This window comes from Oryzias latipes, chromosome 17 (assembly GCF_002234675.1).
Source record: "Oryzias latipes chromosome 17, ASM223467v1".
Classification (NCBI taxonomy): Eukaryota; Metazoa; Chordata; class Actinopteri; order Beloniformes; family Adrianichthyidae; genus Oryzias; species Oryzias latipes.
Window position 1 is genome coordinate 15,797,766 of NC_019875.2, and position 22,163 is coordinate 15,819,928.

General features: G+C 38.8%; 1 long non-coding RNA gene across 1 annotated transcript; it reads right to left on the bottom strand.

Moving 5' to 3' along the window:
• Positions 1-2,889: 2,889 nt before the first annotated feature.
• On the bottom strand, positions 2,890-21,672 carry LOC110016845. Its single transcript, XR_002875157.1, has 2 exons — positions 21,263-21,672; positions 2,890-3,420 (listed from the first exon to the last, which is right to left on the bottom strand). It is a non-coding gene; the product is annotated as an uncharacterized LOC110016845 (long non-coding RNA).
• Positions 21,673-22,163: the final 491 nt, after the last annotated feature.

Here is a 22,163-nt window from a genome sequence, read left to right on the forward strand (position 1 = left end):
TATACACAGATCTACACAGACACTGTACCATGTAGCAAAATCATTTGGCGGTAGCTCCTCCGGCACGTGTCTGGGGCCTATAGCACGTTTTTGGACAGGCGTTGAGCAGCGAATTTGGCGCGCGTCCAAACAGAAGCTTTTGATGCGGATTTGACATGTGAAATCGGTGTGAACGCATCATCAGAAATGTATTAAATATGACACAAATGCTTGTGTAGGGTTAAGCTTTTGTCTCGAAACACACCTTCAGCTGCAAACCCGACTTGGTTTTTAAACAAATAAATAAACGTAGAGATGTAAAGCTGCCAACCCTTTTAAAAAATGGCTTTTATGGCTGACCACCCCAGATCATGATTCACCTTCTTGTTTCAAGTAGACTTCTAATTAAACATTGATTTTTTTTCCGACCTGCTCCATCTGTTCTTTTTCTTTTCAAGTTTCTGTTAGGTTTCTTTACCAAAAAAACAGAAGAATTTACATCTCGTCTCTCTTTCGTTTCTTTTACATTTCACTGCCTCTTCACTTAACACTTTTCTGGCTTTTCTTTTTCTGCTCTTAATTATGAGAGAAGTTTTTTTGTGGTCTCAACAAAATGCTCATTACCTGGCTGTTGTTGATGGGAACATCTTTCTCAGCAGACTCTTTTCTTTGTTTACTTGCACAGTGATCAACCACCTTTACCAGCCTGCGAAAGGCTTAATCTACCCCTGTTTAAAATACATATTTGCTGTAAGAAGGAAATATGGCTATTAATCATCAAATGGTGATTAACATGCAATAAAAACACAAACACACTGCATGGTAGGTACGAATGACGTGTCCCATGTGTGGACATCCAGCATACTGGTGCAGCGACTCCTCAAACAAGTATTTCTGCATTTTTGTACCTTTAATTAAAAAGTCTTGGAAACCGCTGTTTCCATTCTTGGCATCCTTAAGGAGAACTTGCAGTAAACATGGATCCCCCTGACATAGAGGTTAGAGATTTTTTTTCCCCTCAAAAATACCCAACATTCCTACAATCGATTGGCGCTTCATAAGGTTCCAGGGTGCTTACCCCACCTTTGCTGGCTGGGATAGGCTCCAGCAACCGGTGACCCCAAAAGGGACTCAGCGGATTTAGAAAAGTGGATGGATGGATAAGTTCATCCCACTGGTGAAATATGACTCTATCATGACAGAGTGGTCTTAAGTGAGATTCAGGGACACCAAAGTAAGACAGAAATCTGAACTTCTGGAGAACGTGATCCACTGTAAACAAGTTCAGGAATTTCCTGTGGACTTGAACAAGAAGCTTTTTCTGGATTCATTACTTTAATGTAAACATATTCAGTCTGTCACCTCAAGCTAATGTTTATACTAATAATTCCATGAGATCTTGTAAAAGTTTTTTCTTTATCAGTGTAGTAGATATAATATAAAAAGTGTCATGCATTATTCAAAATACCTTTTAGGTAAGTAGGCATTCTTGTAAAAAAAAATGTTTTTTTGAAAAGTAGCACATTGCAACAAAAAATAACTTACTTGTGGATTAAGTAAATACATATTTTATAAATTCATGTGTTTATCATTTTTTTATCCTATTTTTAGTTTGGTTGTCTGACACTTTCATTTCCTAACATTCTTTCCCCACTTTAAAACAATAAAATAAAAAAATACATTACGAATCATTGATGGCTACAATCACTTATAAGAAAAGTCTCAATCCAGCCCTGTATGGAGGTGTTTAATCAGTTGTGGTAGGAGTGACTGAAATGAACTTTGCCACTGACGTGCAAATCAATCTAACGAGATCGCGTTTGCCACAGAGATTAATCCAATAAAACATATGCGGGCGCCGCAGTTCAACAAGACACACAGATATTTTTTTTTGTTCTTTTTAACAGTGTTAACACTGTCACACACCGTGACCGTGAACCCTAATCTCAACCAATTTTCCAGAACAAACACAATGTCGGGATTCACAAATGCAAATCGGGCCTATTATCGGCATCTGAAAAATTCATTAAAACCTGCTGGCCCTTCCCCAGCCTGTCTGCAGTAATGACACGTCACCTGCATAATGCATGAGCGTAATCTCAAATCAGAGATTTTGCTATAGGAATCCACCTGTTTCTGGAGAATGCGGCGTGCTTTCGTTTAATGCTCTGGCATGGATTTTCATGTGGAAGCGATTAAGTTACCTTAATGAACATGCTACTAAAATCTCAGGGGGGGAGGGGGGGCTCTCATAAGATGATCAAGGCTATCTATCAACTGTTAAACACCCGATAAATGGAAAAAAAAAGTCTTTGGTGCTTTTAATATGTTCCTGTGGCATTTTTGTAATGCTGGAGGCATTTCTCCAAACGTCTTTATTTATATTTTTGTGCATCAGGAGCAGACTGATGCACAAATATGAAAATATGCTTGGTGGGTCACAAACTCCCTCTGTTCTGCTGCATCCACTTGTAGACAACAACAAATGGGTTCATTTCTTTCACAGTCCACATTTTAGAAATAAGCTGGAAGGAAGTAATTTAGCCAATCCCAGTCACGAAATTACACCCACAGTTTTTTAAAAGTTCTGGCGTCTGGATATTATTGGTTGTTTGACAGGATCCTGCTGGCCAGTAGAAATTTGAATGCAGTTGGCCCGCAGGCCGTACTTTGGACATGTCTTTGTTTTCCTTGCCGGAGTTGGCATAAAATCTGTACAGCTGCACATCATTTTTGTTGTACCTGTAATATTAGGTTAGAGGTGTGAGGGGCTGTAAGCTAGAGGGAGAGCTCTCAGCAAGGGGGATGGGAAGGGAGGGCGGGGTTGCTCCACACTAACAGTCAAGAATTGAATTTCTAATAAACTCATGCAGCAACTACAGAAACTATGTACCACAAAAAGACACTTTCTTTTTTTTTTTGGCTCAAAGGGCATAATCATAATTAAAAGACAATGTTTTTAAAATAGCTTAAAGGTGATCAGATTGGGACTTTCATGCACAATTTTTGTACTGTATTTATGCTCCAAAGTGATCTGAGTTTCAAGGCCAATTGTTTTTTTCCAGAAGTGTTCAATTTTGTCTTAAACAAAAATCCAACTCAATCACAAATGTATGACATCATTTTATGTGTATAATCAATCAAAAAAAGCAAATATAAGCATTCAAAGCTCAGTTTGTTGACTCTCAGAAAATCCATTTTACATTCAGCTGCACAGCCGCGATAGAGCAGAGTTCGGACTTTCTGAATAACAACGAGGGGCTTAAGGGGAGATAAGTCAAAACGCATTTCTCTCAGTGGATGACATAGCTTCCCCCTGTTCTGCTCTCCCTGAAAACAGCAGGGGTGTCCCCTCTGACTTTAACATTACCTGATCAAAACACTGAAATCCAATGCAGCAGTGAGGAGACGTTCAGATGGGTTCAGGGGCAAATGCAGGACCTGGAGAGAGAAAAAGGAAAAGTAGAACAAGGAACATTAGAATTGAACAACCAGAGCAACACAACCATCGAGTAAGAGACATGAAATATTTACAGTAACTTTAAAAACGAAAAAAAAGTTAGAAAAAAAAGGTCTCATCACTCTGCATCATTCCTCTGACTTATTTACCGGTATTCAGCTTTGTAAAGCAGCAGCATTCAGTTTGTATTTATGATCATGTGACCGTTGAACTGGTAGAAATTTTTAAAGCTAATTGTTTATAAAACTGATAGGAAAAAGTGACAAACTCACACAGAAAATGCAAAGCAGAGCAAAAAAAAACCTTAGTGCCGCCTTTGGATGAACTCAACACCAGTGAGTGGAATGCTTTATTGAAGCGGCTGCTTACAAAGAGGTTTTCAAATGAATATGTTTGTGTGCTGCAAAGCAAATATGGATTATGGCCGCATCAAGGACAGTTAGAAAAACAACCCCCCCCCCACACACACACACAAACACACACACACACAAACCTCTCTAAACAACAACTATGTCCAAAATCTGTTTGTTCAGAAAGCAATTGTCTGTGAAATAGTGCTAGCAAAGTCCATACAGCTGGGTTGATGTCCAGAAAAAAATAATAAAAGCTTGTGAATGCAGGAAGGTTCTGCAGTCCTCAGCAAAAGTTGTCTTTTTTGGGTAACTACAAGTATATTTGTACTTTTTTTGCATAGTTTTGAAAAGAGTTATACTCACGTGTGCGACATGTGGGATTTTTTTTTTTAATAAATAGCAACAACCACTAGTGGGCACGTGAATCAGCATTTGCTACTAAAAGCAACACAGAAGAACAAGAAGAAGAAGTGATGCTCAGTCTTGGCGGAAATGTACCTTAGTGACACAGGCGATGACGAGTTTTATAGATTAAGGCTGTGTCCGAATTCCCACCCTAACCCCAAATTACAAAAAAATTATATAGTGTGGTACTATGTAGTACCCTGAATTTTTAAAACGATTTGGACACCATGCTCACTACTTTTTTTTAAACGGTGGATGAGATCATCGATTTCACGAAATTAAAATCTAATTAATATGAGCGTTTTGCGACGATTATTTGAGTCCACTGCCTTCTGAAGATAAAAATGTTGATGATTTATTAAAATAATACTTTTAATTACACTTTTTGGGCAAGAATTGTTCCAATGCAAAGCATTGTGGTCTATATCCGCCGATCTAGTGAGCATCTATGCACACTGGATTTTTGCAGAGACTTCTGGGAAATTTCTAGGGCACTTGATTTGGGAATTTTAGATTCGGACAGCACTACAAAATGGCGAACGCACTATATAGGGGTTAGGGTGGGAATTCGGACATAGCCTTAGAGATTTGAAAGGATATTTGCTGTTAAAAATAAAATGTTTGTTTTTGTTTTCTAATTTTTCTGTTGATTTTTTTCTTCTTTTTTATAAAATACAACATTCAATTTGTATGCTTCCCAGACTAGACTACTAGACTTTCATGTTCTATGGCAGTGGTCCCCAACCCCGGGGCCATGGACCGGTACTAGTCCATGGGACAGAAGGTCCCTGCAGGGAAAGAACACGACCTGCAGTTTTCCATTTTATCAATAACATGAGTCTGAAGGAAGTTTTATTTTGGAAAACTTCTGGACTCTCCCCACAACACATTCTTGAAGGAGAACAAGTTGCTCTGTCATGTATCAAAAAATATCAAAAAAACTGAAACTCCACAGCTTGCAAAGTTACCAGAAAAAAAAAGTATTCAATCATTTTTTTTTTGCAGAAAAGAGCCAGAGAGGATAAAGACAGAAGGGGCTTGTTTTTATTATTTGCATTTATCCAATGCATCGCAACCCCTTGTGCTATCCTAGGCACTTTAACATTGGGAGTTGGGTCATCTAGACCCACTAGACAGTGTGCTGAACCTTTTTTCTTCAATGATTTGTGATCTTCACTGGTGTCCATGGATTACATGAAATCCATCCACCTTTATCCACCTTTGTCATGGTAGGGAGAACACGTCAATGTAAGGGTGGGGTCATCTAAGATAGCACAAGGGTTAAAAGTTGAACGAGGCTGAAGTTGGCGTGCAAGTTTTTAGCTTCCACTTTAACAGTTACAGGTTAAGGGAAAATCTATCACATTTTAATGGTTCCTACATGAAATATAAAGATGCAGATCATTTATAGAGGATGAAGATAAACATTACCCACAGAAATTAAAAGAAAACTGGAAGCTAAAACAAAAAATCAAACGCTCTTTTCGGTGTGTGAAAGTATTGTCTGACATTAAACCATTAAATATTAAGCATTTATACTCATACTCAAGTATACTTAATAAAATAAACTCCAAGTTTACTACTGTTTGCTACTTTTAAACAAAAACTTTGTTAAGGTCTTTAAAGTCCTAATAAAAGTTTTCTTTAGCACAGCAGACCCTGGACAGTAGACTATATTCTAACGTTTAGGACAATCTACCATCCTGCCCACAAAAAGTATTTAATAGTTCATTAATGCTTGATTACGCACTGATAAAGTATTACCAAAGTCGGAATATTTCTGACACTAGGGAGATCAGGAGGACACTCAGGAGGTCCAAACAGGGTCAAATAAGGGGTAGTAGTAATTTATGTACAGCTTTGCATAGGTGACTTGCACTTATTTGGAATATTTTAACACAAAAAAGTGAAATAAAGCCATCTATCTAGTATATAGAGTATATATACTAGATAGATACTAGATAGATCAAGATGTCTGTTTTCCTGTTCTCCTTCTTGCTGCTGTTTACCTGGATCAGGTGTCTTCAGCCAATTGGAATAAGGAGAGACCTGGGTTAGCTAATCAACAGAAAGCAGTGCAGAGATATCTTTGAGTAGATCTAAAGGGTTGGGCAGGAATGTCAAATGTGAAGGTTTTTTTGTGGATGTTTAAACAACAACAGGGAATGTAGGAGTTGTTTGCAGCAACAACATTAAAAAGAATCATTCAAAAAGACCAGCAGCACACAAAAGATGCTGTTGAAAGACCAAAACCCATTTTTTGATCATTGATTCATACACATTGACTGTTGGCGCCGCGGCACTCAGTCACTGATTTAGTCCAAACGCTGATGTTCAACATGGAATAAAAACATGGATCATAGAAAGAGCTTACAAACTCCATAAGAACCTTTTGGCTCTTCGTCCAGCTGCGGAATGACGCAAGCTGAAAACCAGGGGAAGACAACAATTATACTTTTCTGGAGGATTTGTAACAAAAGTACGATGGAGTTATAGAGCCAGTTTGCAAACAAAGACATTTTTTAAAGTCTCAAATTTACGAGAAACAGTCATAACTGTTAAATTATGAGAATAAAGTCGTATATTTATGACTTTTAAAGTCATGGGCTAAATTTATGACCTTTTTTCTCGTAAATTTAGGTGTTTTGAAGTAATACATTTATGACTTTAAAACTCATAAATTTACGAGAAAAAAGTAATAAATTAACGCGAAAAAACACCAAAGTTGTCTGTTCATCTGAGGCTGAAGATGAAAGATGCAGAGCGTTTTGTGAAGCTTTATTTTCGGATAGGTTTGAAAACAAAGAAATTCTGAACCTTTTGGCGACTCAATATCAAATTATAGTTAGTGTAGCGGCTTTCCAGGGTTAGGTTTCGGTAAAGTGGAGTTTCGTGTGTAAAAAAAGGCGCTCAGAGACACGTTTGGGTGTAGAGGACCGCTACTTTATTTCCTTTTCATTCACATACCAATAATTTCATTTGTCACCTTACGTCATGAACCTGTCATCCGAACACCAATGCGAAAGGAAAAGTGTTACAAAAGCCCCTCCCTCCAGATGAAACGTCTCATTTCAACATAAAACAACAAAGATGAATGAAAATAGTCTGTTATATTAGCATAAGAACGTTGAAATTGCCAAAACGTGCTCCTCCTCAGACAGACTTAAGAAGAGTGTGACATAATTACACATTAGGAAAAAGGGAAAACTGATAAACAGAAAACCTTAATGTAGAACATTTTTTCAAAAAGGTTTGCCCAGTTAAAACTGATTCAGTTTCATAGCAGCTTCACATTTAAGAAAAGGTTTGTTTTTTTGTTCTATGAATAATTCGAACTTTCACAGGCATCTTTCAGTCTTGGGGGTCAGGGGTTCGGAATGTCCTCAGGCTAGAAGAAATGTGCTGACTTGAAACAAGGTCATTCTGAGAACATGCTTTTATTTTTTTATGCTCAGAGTATGCTCATTGTAAATCAATGACACTTCAGTAATGTTTGGTTTACTTTCAGTTTTTTCCCAGAAGAATAACAAAACAAGGCAACATTGTAACAATATATTGACCAAGCAAATTAAGGTTTTACTGCTTAATCACATATACTGAGTTTTATTTTTATTTTATTTCAATAATTTAATTGCGAGAATGACATTTTTTTTTTAAACTTGTTCAAAGTGCATCCCACCTTGGTCCAGAAGTTAGTGGGATAGGCTCCAACAACCCCACCAGCGGTTAAGCAGGTTGGAAAAATGGATGGATGGCGTCCTAAATCTAGACATTTCTGTCGTTTCACGAGTATATTTATGACTTGGAAATATCGTGGAAAAGTACAATTGATCACAACAAACTGTCCCCCATTTCTTTTTTGTGACCTAATGTTTCTACTGTATTGACTTGATTAGGACTCCTATGCTCCTTCACATTTAAATTATGTTTAGCTAAAAAGTCATGTCTAAAGGTCTACATTAAAGAGTGTAAATAATAACCAAAAAAAAGGACAAAAAATCAGACTTCTATAAACCTAACGCATTTTGGCTTCAAAAGCTTCACAATTGGCTGCTTATTTTTTATTTGAAAAAGCACAGGGGAAAACCTGCCTAATAAAGCTGTGCGGTCCTTCCTGTGCACGTCTGATAACACAGCGTGCAACAGCTCTGCCCCCACAGCAGGAGCAGTGGAGGTTGCTTGGCACCTCTCAGGAGAAACAATTAAGCGTGAACTTCAGCGGAACAATAATTAGAATGTGCGGCACAAGGATGCAGAGGGAACTTCAGTCTCCTCACATCACTGAGCCCTTACATAAGGCGGCGCCGGCGCGGCGTTACATAACATCTGCTGCTCTCCTATCTATCCCCACCAAATACCCCAATGTCACCCCATTAATTTGCACGCACACACATCCCTCTGTCCTCCCCATCTCGCCATTCCATTTTGTTACTCTGGAGTTCACCCACCTCGTTCTAACAGCGGAGCTAATTAAAAGGCCCACAAAAAATAAATAAAGAAATAAATCAGAGTGATCGTCAGCCATATGCTCCGCTGAGCACTAAATCCAAAGTGCCACAACCTGGAGCATCAGACTGTAGGCGATCTGTTAGAGCAGAACTAAAACACATCACATCCTTCCGCTTACCTTAGCCAAGGCATAAACACCCTTTAAATATCTCTGCAACTGTACTTCCTTCCTTTTTACTTTCACTGAAGAAATATTTTAATTTGTAGCAATATGTGGCAGGTTTTGTTCTACCTAAAAGACAAAAACCTATAGAAGCTAAAGTTGTTTTTTTTCCAGCTTTTGATCAAATATTAATCCTCGGGGTCTTCAAATCAGAACATTTTCATCTCTTGCATCAAAAACTCATCCCAAACATCCATATTTGTCTGTTCTGTGTTGGTCCAGACTTGTTTTGGCAGTGGATTGTTTTAGCCCTGATGCATGAGTGAAACTCATTAAATTAACTCTAAAAGCATTATATGATACTATCTCTGCACAGTAAAAATTTTAATTTGTTTTTTTTTCCATCAAGTGCACGGAAAAAAAGTCAGAAATAATAAACAGACTCTTCGTCATTTCTAATTAATCAAATAGCAGACTGACCCAGTTTTTTCTCTACATCTTTAAAAGCCACTTATTGACAGCTATGTCCCTGCAGCTAATCAATAATTTACAAGAGCAGTGGAAAATAATTACAGCTCGCGTGTGAACGGGTTTCTTTGCTTGTGGTGAAGAAGCCTCTGGGACCAATCACCAGCTATGAACGCAGTAGCATGTCTTGCTCATTGTTTTGATTTGGTGTCAAAGTGTTGAGATTTCTGCCGAAGTGTGCAGCCTTTTGACTGGATTTAACTCAAATAAATTATTTACATGTGGAGAAAAATGTTTGCTTTTTCAAAAGAAGACTAAATGAACACTTTTAGCTTTACAGTCCCCCAGTTGTTTTTAATGGTGGAACTTACAGTTTATTAAAGTAAAAATAGGTTTCCTGCCACTGCTTCTTTTCTTATCAACATTATAAAACCTATGGCGCTTCATGGCTGCTATTAATTGAACGAGCGCAAAGATAATTGAGCGGGTGATACATGAACTGAGTGGAACGCAAAGAGAAACTGAGTGAATCTTACAACTGCGCAAGCGCAATGCTTCCTCAGCGACTGTATTCAGGAACTGAATAAGCGTGAAGCTCTGACTCCGCCCTCCTGCACCCTTGCTCTGTTTGTGAGCAGTGTGCAGTAGGTGTGTTTGACACTTAAGGGCGGTAACCTTTCAGGTTGATCTGATTTACCCAAATTTGCATGTATAATCCGGCGAGGCATGTATGACAGGTTTAAAATGGTTTTTAAAATCCAAATTCATTTTAATTTTACAAAGATTTTTTTTTAATTGGTTGAATACTAACAAATGTTACATAATTTAGTTTATTACTTTCCAGATTTACAGAAAATTTGTTTTTTTCTTTTACATTAGTAGATAAACTATTTTTCTGCTAAATTGTAATATGTAGCATATTTACAGCAATGAGGAATCCTTCGGTTATTGTTAAAAAAAAACTCTATAGATGCCCCCCCTCAATATCATCCTTTGGGCCCCTAAAAAGTCTTTGACGCCCCTGCAAAAAGCTCAACAACTTACAGCAAATTTTGTTTGACATCATCGCAGCTCTGTCCCTTTCTTCTGACAACAAAGCCGGATTTCTGATGTCTGACGAACGCTGTAGATGTCTTTGAGCCATCTGAAGGAGAAAGTCACAGCGAGGCTGACATCTGGAAGCCGCAGACATTCATCACATTTATTACTCAGCAGCCGACAGCAACATTTGATGACATGTAAGAGAATCGCACGGCTGTCGTCTCTCTTGGGGGAGGGGGGGGTTTCTACCCTGCCCCCCTGACCTTTGAAACCGAGACGCAAGAAACAATTTAAGCTTTAACAGACTGTTGCTTTAAGGGCTGAACATCCTCACAGTCCTGCAGAAAACGGAGGAAAAGTTTTTAAAGAAAGGGTTTTAAAATTACAACAAGATTTGCAGATTAAGACATTTTTATTACATAAAAAAATAGTACAGGATCTAATAATAGAAAATGCAGTTAAGTTGAAAATTAAATTAAATTGTTCTTCGGGCAATTGGGAGCAGAAGGTTGTTCAGGTTAAATAGAAAATTAGATATAAAATCTTCGCTGAGGGAAAAAAGAAAAAAAAAAAGGAAGAGGCGTGGCATGATGCTCGTTTTCAAAAGAGGCCGTGTTTGTTTCGCTGCAGGCTTTGAGCAAAACGCAGGATGACAAGGATATGAAAAGCTGCACTTTAATTGATTTCTTTTAGCTGTTAACTTCGCCAAAAAACCAAGACCTTCATCAAGCCCATTTAACACCCTGTCAGAAATGTGGCTTTGTGAGGTCACAGTTTGAAGGGTGGGGAGTGTGTGTGTGTGTGGGGGGGGGGGGGGATTCAGACGAGAACGGCAGAGAAAATAATAACAGAGAACCAAATAAAAAGACACTGAAGCTTTTTCTTTCTCTTATGTAGCACTCGTGTAATGAGGGTCAGAGCGCCCGGGGCTACCGAACTGTAGAGGCGGGGAGGATAATTTAATTCGTGAAGGAGGGAGAGGGGAGTGTTTTTCATATCAAAGAGGGTTTGGAGCATTTTTGTTCAAGAGGCGCATTTTCAAATTTCCACAAATTCATTATTCCTCTTTTGATTAAAATTTTAAGTGTCCGCCCATGCCTGGTTGCCTTACTGGAGCAGCCTGTGTGTAGAGGGGGGGGCTTTCAGACAAGGGTTTTGGGTTGAGACCCTTCAGGTATTTGCTGACTTTAACAGTTAAGTGCAGCATGAATGCGTGTGGATGAACTGTACAAGACGTGTTCAGACAGCAAATCCCAGATGAGTACGAAGGTTCGTGTGCAGATGAAGGGTGGGAAAAGGGGGCCGGACGTTGAGGTTTGCCGCTTTCGAAGGGATCACCAAAGAAAAATCACCCATCAGAACTTTCACATTAATTGGACATTGCACCAAGTTCGATGAAACATAAGAGGAGACAAAGGCCGTCATGGAGAAACACATAAAAAACGATGGTTCTCCCATCATCAAGCGCCATGACACTCAACTGATGGCTTCTCCTCCATAATTGGAACTCCCACTGCAAAACTGCAATTATTAGTGTTATAATCATTGCTTAGTTTGATCTTTTTTTATCCTTTTCCTGAACACAGAACCTGCGAGCAACAATTCAAATGTAACTGCCCTCATTTGTGTGCTGAATAATAAATTACGCCGCAAGGCCTCCACTGGATTAAAAGCTCTTTTACCCTCAGGAAAACGTTTCCTTTTCTATAGAAGACACATTTTTAAATTAACATGGAATAGGCCTACCATATTTTCCACATTACAAGGAGCACATATAAGCCTTAATTTAAAAAGAAATTAAAATAAAAAGACATACAGTAATCCAGAGCCCCTCATATCTGTGTTAAATCAGGTTTGTTTTAGCGGTATCTGTCTGTTTTTTACGTATTACAAACAAGTTTGGTTATTGTTAATATACTAACATGTAGCGCTGTCGGACTGTTTTATTTTTTTTGTTTTGTTTTACTATTGAGGTTGGCTGTTAGCGTAGTCACTGGACCGTTTATTTTAGCAGCATCTTTGTACGACTTTCAAACAATGTTGGGAGTTACCAGTATTGTGTATTTGCTAAAGTGTAGCCATGCCAAACCATTTTTTTTACGTGTTGCTAACAAAGTTGGAAGTTAGCGCAGTCCCAGTAGGGTTTGTTTTAAGCTGTATCTGTTTTTTACGTGCTACAAACAAGGTTGGTTATTATTAATATGCTGATGTGTAACGCTGTCGCACTCTGTTTTATTTTTTTTAATATCGAGGTTTATTTTAGTGGTATCTGCCTGTTTTTTTCCGTGTTGCTAACAAAGTTGCACTCTATAAAGAAAAAAGTTGATCCAACTTAATGAATTACACATAATTGAATTAAGTTTATTCAACTTAATTTTGTATGTCTATCCAACTCAATTTGATATGTTGATCTAACTTACATTTTCTTTTTTCTTTTTCAATTTTGTTTATACAACTTAAATTGACACATTTTTCTAAAGTCTCAACCAATGGGCCTTGTAATTTCCATATCAAAGACATGAATGACCCAGCAATGTTTCGCATTACAAGACAGTAGCTCACGTGTCTTTAACTCTGTCTTTAATATTGGGACAAATGTGTTTTACCGTATGTAAAGGGGGTTGGTCATCATCATCTCCCAAACTCTAACGCATGGTGCAGAAAGAAATAAACATAACAGTATAAATTACTAGTTAAAACAGAGTAAAACAGCTAGACAACACAACACATGGACAAAAACTCACACTTAGACCCCAATCTGCCCAGACAGGCAAAGAAAATAGTATCTCACAATTCCTTGCACTGCCTAACGTTATGACGTCATAACGCATTGACAGTTTCACACCAAAGTTACAACAACTTAATTGAATTAAGTTGATTGAAAGTAAAATAACTATGTCAGACAACTATGTGTTATTTTTAAGTTGAATGAACTCAGAAAAATGATTTATTTTCACCAAACTAAATAATTAAGTTAGATCGATGTAAAAAGTTTATCTTTCCAACCACAGCCCAAATACTCTTTTTAGAGTGTGGGAGTTACAGGTATTGGAAATAAGCTAACATTGCTAATACTCTTAATGTGGCTTTCTCATAACAAGTTTTATTGTTTCTCTAAATGCAGTTAAATTCTGACGAACGTATCTCTTATTTTTATATAAGTGTGCCTCATATATGACAAAAGTTTAAAACTAGATTTATTTTTAACTTTATTGACATTCCGCCTCATAATCCAGGGTGCCCTATAGTATAGTAACTGTTTTATCTGCCAGACTATTTAAAACACACAAAATAAATTCTTTCTCACTCCTCCTCCAGTAGGAGCAGCAGCCATGTTGGACCTCCTCCAAGCAGAGGCGCATTAGCAGGTGAGCATTCAATACCACTCTTTCCCCGGTGAGCGCACAACAGCAGTGCCCTCCCTTTGAGCTCTGACAAATAACTCTTTACAGCCAGTGTGCGTCTTTATTTCTGCACACAATTGAGTCATGATGGGATTACCCATTGTGTGTACAGCTGCATTCACAGGATTAGGGATGACTTGGGATGGTGGCAGAGAAAAAAAACACACACAGCTCTAACCAACTGCAACGCCCGCCAGCTTGGGAAGCCTCTCCAAGACCTGAGATCATATCAACAAGCACTATCAACAGATGATGACTTTATCTTACTCTACATGGTTGTGCAATATAGGGGGAGACATTATTTTCCTGTGTGCCTCTAAATGTGGTTCCTTACCTTCTTTGCCTTTGCAAAAACCTCCCATTTGTGACGCAAGCCTGTTTGTGTGAGGCGAGGAGCAATTGTCAAGAGTGACACATTATGACTGGGGTTTGCGAGACGCACCATTATCGCAACTCTCACACCTTTGGGCGAGAAGAATGCGTGTGCGTGAGTGAGCCGTGATAGCAGGGTGCACCTCGAAGATGGAGAGCTGCACGTCTCCGCCGGCAGATGGGCCCTTGCAGCACTGCAACCGGCATCACGAGAGAGGAGTGGTGGGGGTGAGCAGCGCTGCTATTGCGCATCGCCACAAAGTGGTAATTTACTGTAATTCCGGGCAATGTCACAACAGCGCTGATGCACACTTGAAAGGCTGTCATGTTTTCCAGCACCTCGGCGGAGGAGGCGCAGCGTCTTCTGGTGATATGCTCTCATGTCGCCTACGACCTCTGCTGGCTTGAGTCACGCTGAGAGGCAGAGACGTCAAAAATGGCGGGTGATCGGCGGGGACAGAGCCCACACGTCCCGCGTCAGAACCCGAACCGCGGTGTGTTTGTGCATCTTTGCCGGAGGCTGGCGGGGTTGCCAGGGGACACCGTGACTCACTCTGTAGGTGGAGAGGGGATTGAGAGCCACTCATGACCGCACATGTGCCCACATCATCCCCCTCCCTCATTACAGCCCATGCCGCCCACACTAGGAAAGTTTGTCACACACACGTACAGGAGCCTGCACTTCACTACTGTATAATACGGACCTCAGGGGGAGCAGACATTCAAAGAAAAGGCTTTAAAAGCTTTTGAAAATCATAACCACCTTCAATTCTGATGTAGGCTTTTTCCTGGTGGCAGCTCCCATGCAAATTTGCAGCTAACAAATTTTGACCCCGCTGTGATGCATCGTGTGCAAACTTCTGTATAAGGTGCCTGAGACCCACCATTGCAGCAACAAAAAAAAAAAAGAAACTGTGGTGACAAAAAAGAAATCTTGAAAATAAAAGAAACGCTGCTACATTTAAAAGAAACATTGCTGAAAATGTAATAAAAACTGTTGCAAATTAAAGAATCACTGCTGCAAATAAAAGAAACCCTACTACAAATAAAAAAACACTGCTACAAATAAAAAAACACTGCTACAAATAAAAAAAACACTGCTATAAATAAAAAAAAACCCTTCTACAAATAAAAAACACTGCTACAAATAAAAAACCCTACTACAAATAAAAGAAACACTGCCACAAATAAAAGAAACCCTACTACAAATAAAAAAACACTGCTACAAATAAAAAAACACTGCTACAAATAAAAGAAACACTGCAAAATAATAACAACTATAGTTTTTTTTAATAACTGTTGTTACCCATGCCTTAGATTATTGTGAGCATGATTATTAATGATAAAAACAACAACAAAAACAGCAATAAGCTGCCAAAAGTATTTTGCCATCAGTTGTTTCCACTCGGACGTGTTTTGCTTCCATGCCCTCAGTACCTGTTGTTAGTTGTGTTTGTCTGGGGTGGATACAAGGGATGCTTGAAAAAATTGATTCAGTGATATATCGCAATAGTTAATTTCGCGCTATTTGTAACGATTCAAAATTAATTAAGTGTTCATGAGCGCTCAAACACTGTAGATATGTTTTATAAGTATTTTCCCAAACTTCTACGCTGTACTGCAAATATGGTAGTATTATGTAAGGGTTAATCGGTGACGAAGTGTGCGTTTTTTACTTTTTAACGCACGCCGTAGAAGCCTGAACCTTGCTTCCGCGAAGTGCGTTAAAAAGTAAAAACGCACACTTCGAAGGCCATTAACCCGCTGATACCATGGTCAGTTACAAAAGCAAGATATATTAACCAGGTTTTAGTCCTTGATTCTTGTTTTTTCGATTTGGATCGCTTTTCTCACAAAAAGCGGACTACATGTTACATGATGCGGCGCATCTCAACGCAATACGCAGCACCACCGCTGCAGTCAAGATTTGGCGATGTATACATGCTGATCGTCCTGATGGTTTGAATAAAGCATCAGTTCAGAGAAAAAGTTCATCTCTTACCGCTTGTTTTTGTCCAGATGATGAAGAAAAAGTTTTTTTCAAAGAAGCCGGCGCAGAGATACAAAACATTTAAGCTAGCTGACCGGAACTTATTTTTTTTACCGTGCGGTTATCAGGTTTTAATGCACACCCAGCAGCCAATCAGAATTGAGTATTCAACCAGACGATGGTATAAGGATGAATATAGTAAACGTGCCTTGTGAGTGAGAGTATGGCGCGTTCTCCCCAACACTGCAATGCTTTTAGCCAGTTTAGCTCTGACCTGCTTTATGTGTGGTTTCCAGCTTATTTTGTCATCCATAATTACTCCATACTAGAGAAGCTACATCAAACAACGTGGAAAATAAACAGCTCTTTTTTTTACTCAATCATACTTTTAGAACCTAATTGGTTAAGGCACATTCATTCAAATTTTCCTTGTACTGAAAAATATTTTGTTGTGGAAATCAGACAATGTTGACTGTTCCCTTTATTTATTTTAAATTACCAAAATAAAAGCACAATTTGCTTAGGTAAAAGCAAATTATATATGAGATACAATTGCAGTGCTAAACATTGTGATCATTAAATAAACAGAAATTTATCATTTTATCTTAATAAAAGGCGTATTAATATTCAGGTACAGTTTTTTCTAAGTCATACTCTTAAATAAAAGTTAGTGGTCTTTCTGTACACTTGGTGTCTCTTTGTTAGCCGAAACCAACCCCCAATAATCCACTTCTGTTGTGGCTTTTCTATTTGCAGGGTTTTTTGTTGTTGTTTTTTTGCTTTTTTGCAGCAGCGTTTCTTTTTATTCACAGTTTTTGTTTGCTCAGTTACTGTTTTTTGTGCTGCGATGGTGAGTCTCGGCCACCGTACCTGTACAATTAACATGCAATAAGAAACTTGTGCAGCTTAAGAAAAAAAAAAACAGTTTTTCCAAGCGTTTAACCTGCCTGCAGTGCAGCAGTGTGGTTTAGCCTTGGTGCAGATAAAAAGCTTTGGCGTGCAATTACTAAATTAGTTGAAAAATTAATTTCAACCCAGTGAGCTGACACAGAAACGCACTGAAATGCTAATCTGGGAGCAGGAGGCCTTAAAAAAATCCTCTTGAATTTAAAGTTTAATGGATTAATGATGTCAAGGCTCTGGAGGGGATTGCGTTATAGCGCGGAGTAACTCTAAAGGAATTAAATTGCTTATGGGGTCTGTCAGAATGCAAAGCCAGGGTATGTCAGGGTGTCTTTGGCTGACGTCTGTGCAGCCGCGACTCTATGACTGGGCTCATGAATCAGTCAGTACTTTTTCTGCTTGGTTTAGGCAAACTATGCTTACAGCTCCTCTAAGGCCTTTAATCAGACCGCTATGCTTATCCCAGCCTACAAGCATGAAAGGGAATTAAGTTACCAAGTGAAATATGTCTAATGTCGAAGGTAATAGCAGCAATGCAGACTGTCGTAAGGTTTTGTTTTTATTGTCTAAAACAACTCAAATGTGTCACGTAAATGTTTCCTTTGTGATTTATACTAACGAGAAAGCCTCATGTTGATGCTAATCCGCCTTTATATCAAAGCAGTTTTCACCTTTTAGCTGAAGCATTAGCTTAATGAGAAAGACAAGCAAACTCCAGTTCTTCTGGCTCAAAACTGTAAAACTGGATAGCTCCAATATTGTTAGGTTGAGGGGGCTGTAAGCTAGCTGGAGAGCACGTAAACAGAGAGCTCTCAACAACAGAAAGGGTGGGGCGAGTCCCACCCACAACTCATGAGGCAAATTTTTCAAATAACTACTGACGCTCTGCAGAAATTATGTCCTAGAAAACGACGCAGATTGTTTATTTTGGCTAAAAATGGCATAATTATAATTAAAAGACCCCTGGGAACACTTTAACAATACATCAAAGGACGATTGAAGTGGGACTTTCAGGTTTTTATATTAAACTCAATCCCAGCTGGTGGTTGATGATGTGTTAGAAATATCAGTCTACCAGTGGCTTAACTGCAACAGATGTCCACATGCAGGGTAGGGATATTTTTGTTTCTCCATTTATGCACAGGTAACTTAAAGAGTTTTACAGATAAAAGTCAAATTAAGACAACAGAAATGACGTTTAGAGCAGTAAAATCATAATTAAAAATATTTCTACAAGATTTGAAAGACGAAAAAGTTTTCAAAACTTTCAGTTGTCATGCACTAAAATAAACTGTTTGTAATCTGGATTTTTCAAGGAAGAAGTTTCTAACAGCAGTGGTGCAGAGGTAGAGCGGCCCACCTCTGATCCGAAGATCACATTTAGTTCTCACCTTGACCATCCTTGTGTCGAAGTGTCTTTGGGTAAGACACTGAACCCCACATTGCTCCTTTTGGTTATAGGTTGACTCCAGTGTTCGGCGCCCTATGAATATGTGAATGGGACTGTGAAAGTATTTTGGGCCTTCTAAGAAGGTAATAAAGCGCTGTATAATATTACGCCATTTACCCTTTTTACCAAGATGATGAGAATAAAACAGCAACAGGAGCGCTGCTTCACTGACTTTAGGTAACAGCAGACGCCCGTGTCTGAGTTCGAAGTAATTCTTCGTATTCTAGCTTGATCAAATGATTTTCCTTCCCGTGTTTAACTATGTAGGTGAATTATCGGTAGGGTTAGACGGTCGTCAGACGGTTTATCAAAATATACCGTCTTATTAGTTTTCTGCATCCAGCGGGCACATCTTGAGCTTTAGCTGTCTGCTCGCGTAAAAGCAGCAGGGAGGGGAGGGGGGCCGGGTGCTACCACAGTTTACAGTGGCTAGTGGGATGGCCGTGGGGGGGCCACCCCCTGGTGGCGCCACTGGTTGCACATAAAGGCCCGTACACACCGGGACGAATATTCGCCAGGCGTTATTCGCCAGCGTTTTTCGCCACGTTTTTTGTGTTCACACCCAGGCGATTTTCGCTGACGATGAGCCGAGCGAACATGCAATTTCATTCCCTGACATTAGATGGCGCTTAATGTAAACAGAAATACTCCTGTACACAAGGTGGCGCTGCGCAACTTTTGGCTTCTTAAAGTCGCTTTTCACTCAGAAGAAGAGAGCAAGTATTTACGCGCTAGTCAGAATAATAAAAAGAAAACATGAATATTTCAAGCACCAGTAGCTCCAACTGGTGCTTCGTTCGGGGATATTTTAGAATGTCCGTCATTATTTCTTCGCGGCAGCGTAGACGCTACTTGACGTCTATCTTCTTCGCTGGTATGTGTGCTCAGCAAGGCAGTTTTGTGTTTGAGCGCCCCCAAGTTGTGTTTTACTGTAACTTCAGAAGCTCCAGACACGTGTGCAAAAGCGGCATTCTCATTGGTCGAATAGATTTCGACGCAACGCGTCTAAAAAAAGAAACGAACCCGAGGCGGTTTTTTTTTTGACGCTTTGACGCGTGGCGTTTTTTCGCGTCGGTGTGCACACTCTCATTGGTGCCCTTTGTTTAGTCACGAGGCGTTAAACGTCGTCGGGAGTTACAGGTATTCTGATGCTAACATGGCTAACGTTTCTAACATTGCTAACGTGTAGCATATTATAAAGAAGTTCTAGAGTTAATGTAAACGTAATTAATAGAGTCTGACTGATTGACAGACTTAACTTTGACCCTTGTTTGGTTAATTGGCATAATAGTTCTGTGCACTTTATATACGACATAAATTAGAAAATAGACCTATATTTGACGGTGTGCCTTATAATCTGGGGCATCCTGTAATGCTGAATACGATAACCAGAGTAAAAAAGTGTCCTTCTCAATAGAGAAAATACAGATTTATCAATTAATAAGACAGAAAGAATTAATAAAAAGAAAATTCCTTACAGTGTTTATTCATTTGTTAAACTCTCAAAGTCAGTTAAAACAAAGAAGACAGCTTTATCCCTTTAAAAACAGTTTTGTCTGTTAGTTTTATTGTGAAAATCACATTTTGAATTGAGGATAAAAAGTAGTCTATATTTTTGGTAAGGTGTCATTTAAGGTGGGCTGCTCAGTCTAGAAAAATGGTCATTAGAATCAGGTAAGAAAACTGGAATCAGTGCTCTCTTGGGTGGGCAGCTGTTCAGCCACGGAAGTCCGTACTATGAAACTCCCACCACAGTTTTTGTGCTTACATTACTACAAATAGGAGATGGTTTGATAGTTAAAGATAGAGCAAACCGCTAAAGATCCAAACACACAAGAGTCTGTCCAGGAGGGCCAAAACTTGAGAAAGATAGGTTTTAAAATCAGACCTAACATGCTTTAAGTCCGAGATAGGCACTAAAAGTTTCTTCATTTCCAAATAAAAAAATTAAAAAAGCGAAGATACTTGATGATGGGTAGCATGAACATGAAATTAAAAGAATCTAAATGAGCAGCAAGAACATCAGATACAGCACATTCTCATCTGTCTCATCACACACAGTTAACTCAGGGTTGCTGTGTAATTGCATTAGTAAAAGCACGTGGCGCAGTTTATCCATTAAAAAGCCCGTAGGGACATATTCTCCTCAACAATGTTGTATCAAATGTTCAAGAGTCGTTTCAAAATAAGAGCAGACAGAGCCTGTTTCAGAGAAACAGCTAAACATCTTCTAATGATAAAAATATGAACTCGGGTTGGAAAAAGAAGAACTAGTTAAGGTGATCTAAGGTCTGTTGTATTCCAGATGTTGTCAGGCAGCTGTTCCTTTACAAAAGTCCTTCTCTTTAGGACAAATAAATTATGCTTAAAATATTTCTAAAGTCCTAAAAAAAACTCCTAAAACATTAATCCAATTCAAAGCAAAGATTTAAGGACACGCATGCTGGTCTCCCTATTTTCTTTTACTCTAGTTGAACTCTGTCAGGTCACTGTGTAAGTTCAGCGTTAAAAGGTGTTTTTTTTGTTTTTTGTATAGTATTGTATGAATCATCTCCATCCCAGATGAGGACTGTTGGGTGAAAAGTAAAAGACATGCTTTCTGTTTGTTTTGGATCATACATCTTTTGCATATTTAAAAAAACATAAAAATTATGTGATTTGAAATCAAGTTTTTCACCTTTTTTCTGCATATCTTTTGTGGTTTAGCTGGAACTTGGCCGTGTATATTTAGTTAAAAACCAGGACAGACTCATCAGCCCAACAGGACCTCGCTGTGGGGAGCAGCCGCAGAGATGAAACCGCTTCCTGTTGCGTGTTTGTCTCACCTGGCAAGAGCCTCCTCGGGGGAGGTGACAGAGGTCGTGAGCTCGGGATGGTGGACCTGATGCGAGAGCCGCGGGGAAAACCATGACAAGCAACACCATCAGCGTCATCACAGCAATCCTGTTTTCATCCCAGGCAGCCCTGCCGTGTGTAGCTATGGCAACACCCGTGAAGAGGCCAGCCCTCGGGGTCGGTGCCGTGTTTTTGGGTCAGTGCTGCCCTCACACTGCCTCCCACCCATCCTAGATAAGGAAGTAAGAAAATAAATAAAAGCATAAAAATCCTGCAAATAGTAGATCTAAAACTTAGATTAAAAATTAAAAACTTAGATTAAAGATTAAAAATATAAACTTTTGTGTTTGTTCCTTTTTTTTAGACCATTATAAAAACAGACCGCTTTACTCCTCTGACATTTATGATTGTCTGAAGACCTTCAAGCTTCACTAATAAAAACTAGTTTCCTTTACTTCTAGATCATGTCAGCTCATATTTTAAAAATAATACATTTCAACAATTCTTACACATTTTAGAATAAGGTCTACTTTAAGTAATCTATAACTAATTTCAATTTTGGAGACTTGTACATAGAGATGCAATTTGTTGTATTAGTGATCAATATTGCGATGAAGATATAACTTGCGATACATTAACAAATAGCAAAACAACTAAATACATCATTTTTTTTAACTCATTTAACATTTAACAGTTTCATTTAAATAAGAGTCAAGATCTTAAATTATACTCCAACTGACCCTCGTCTACATAGAAGGCAAACATCTAACATAAAAGGCGTCCGTCCGATTGGTCAAATGCACGAAGGGATTTATCGGATTCATTAAATACTTCAAGCTGCTATAAGATTGCTTTAGAGCATTGAAGGCAACCATTCATCACAATTTCCGC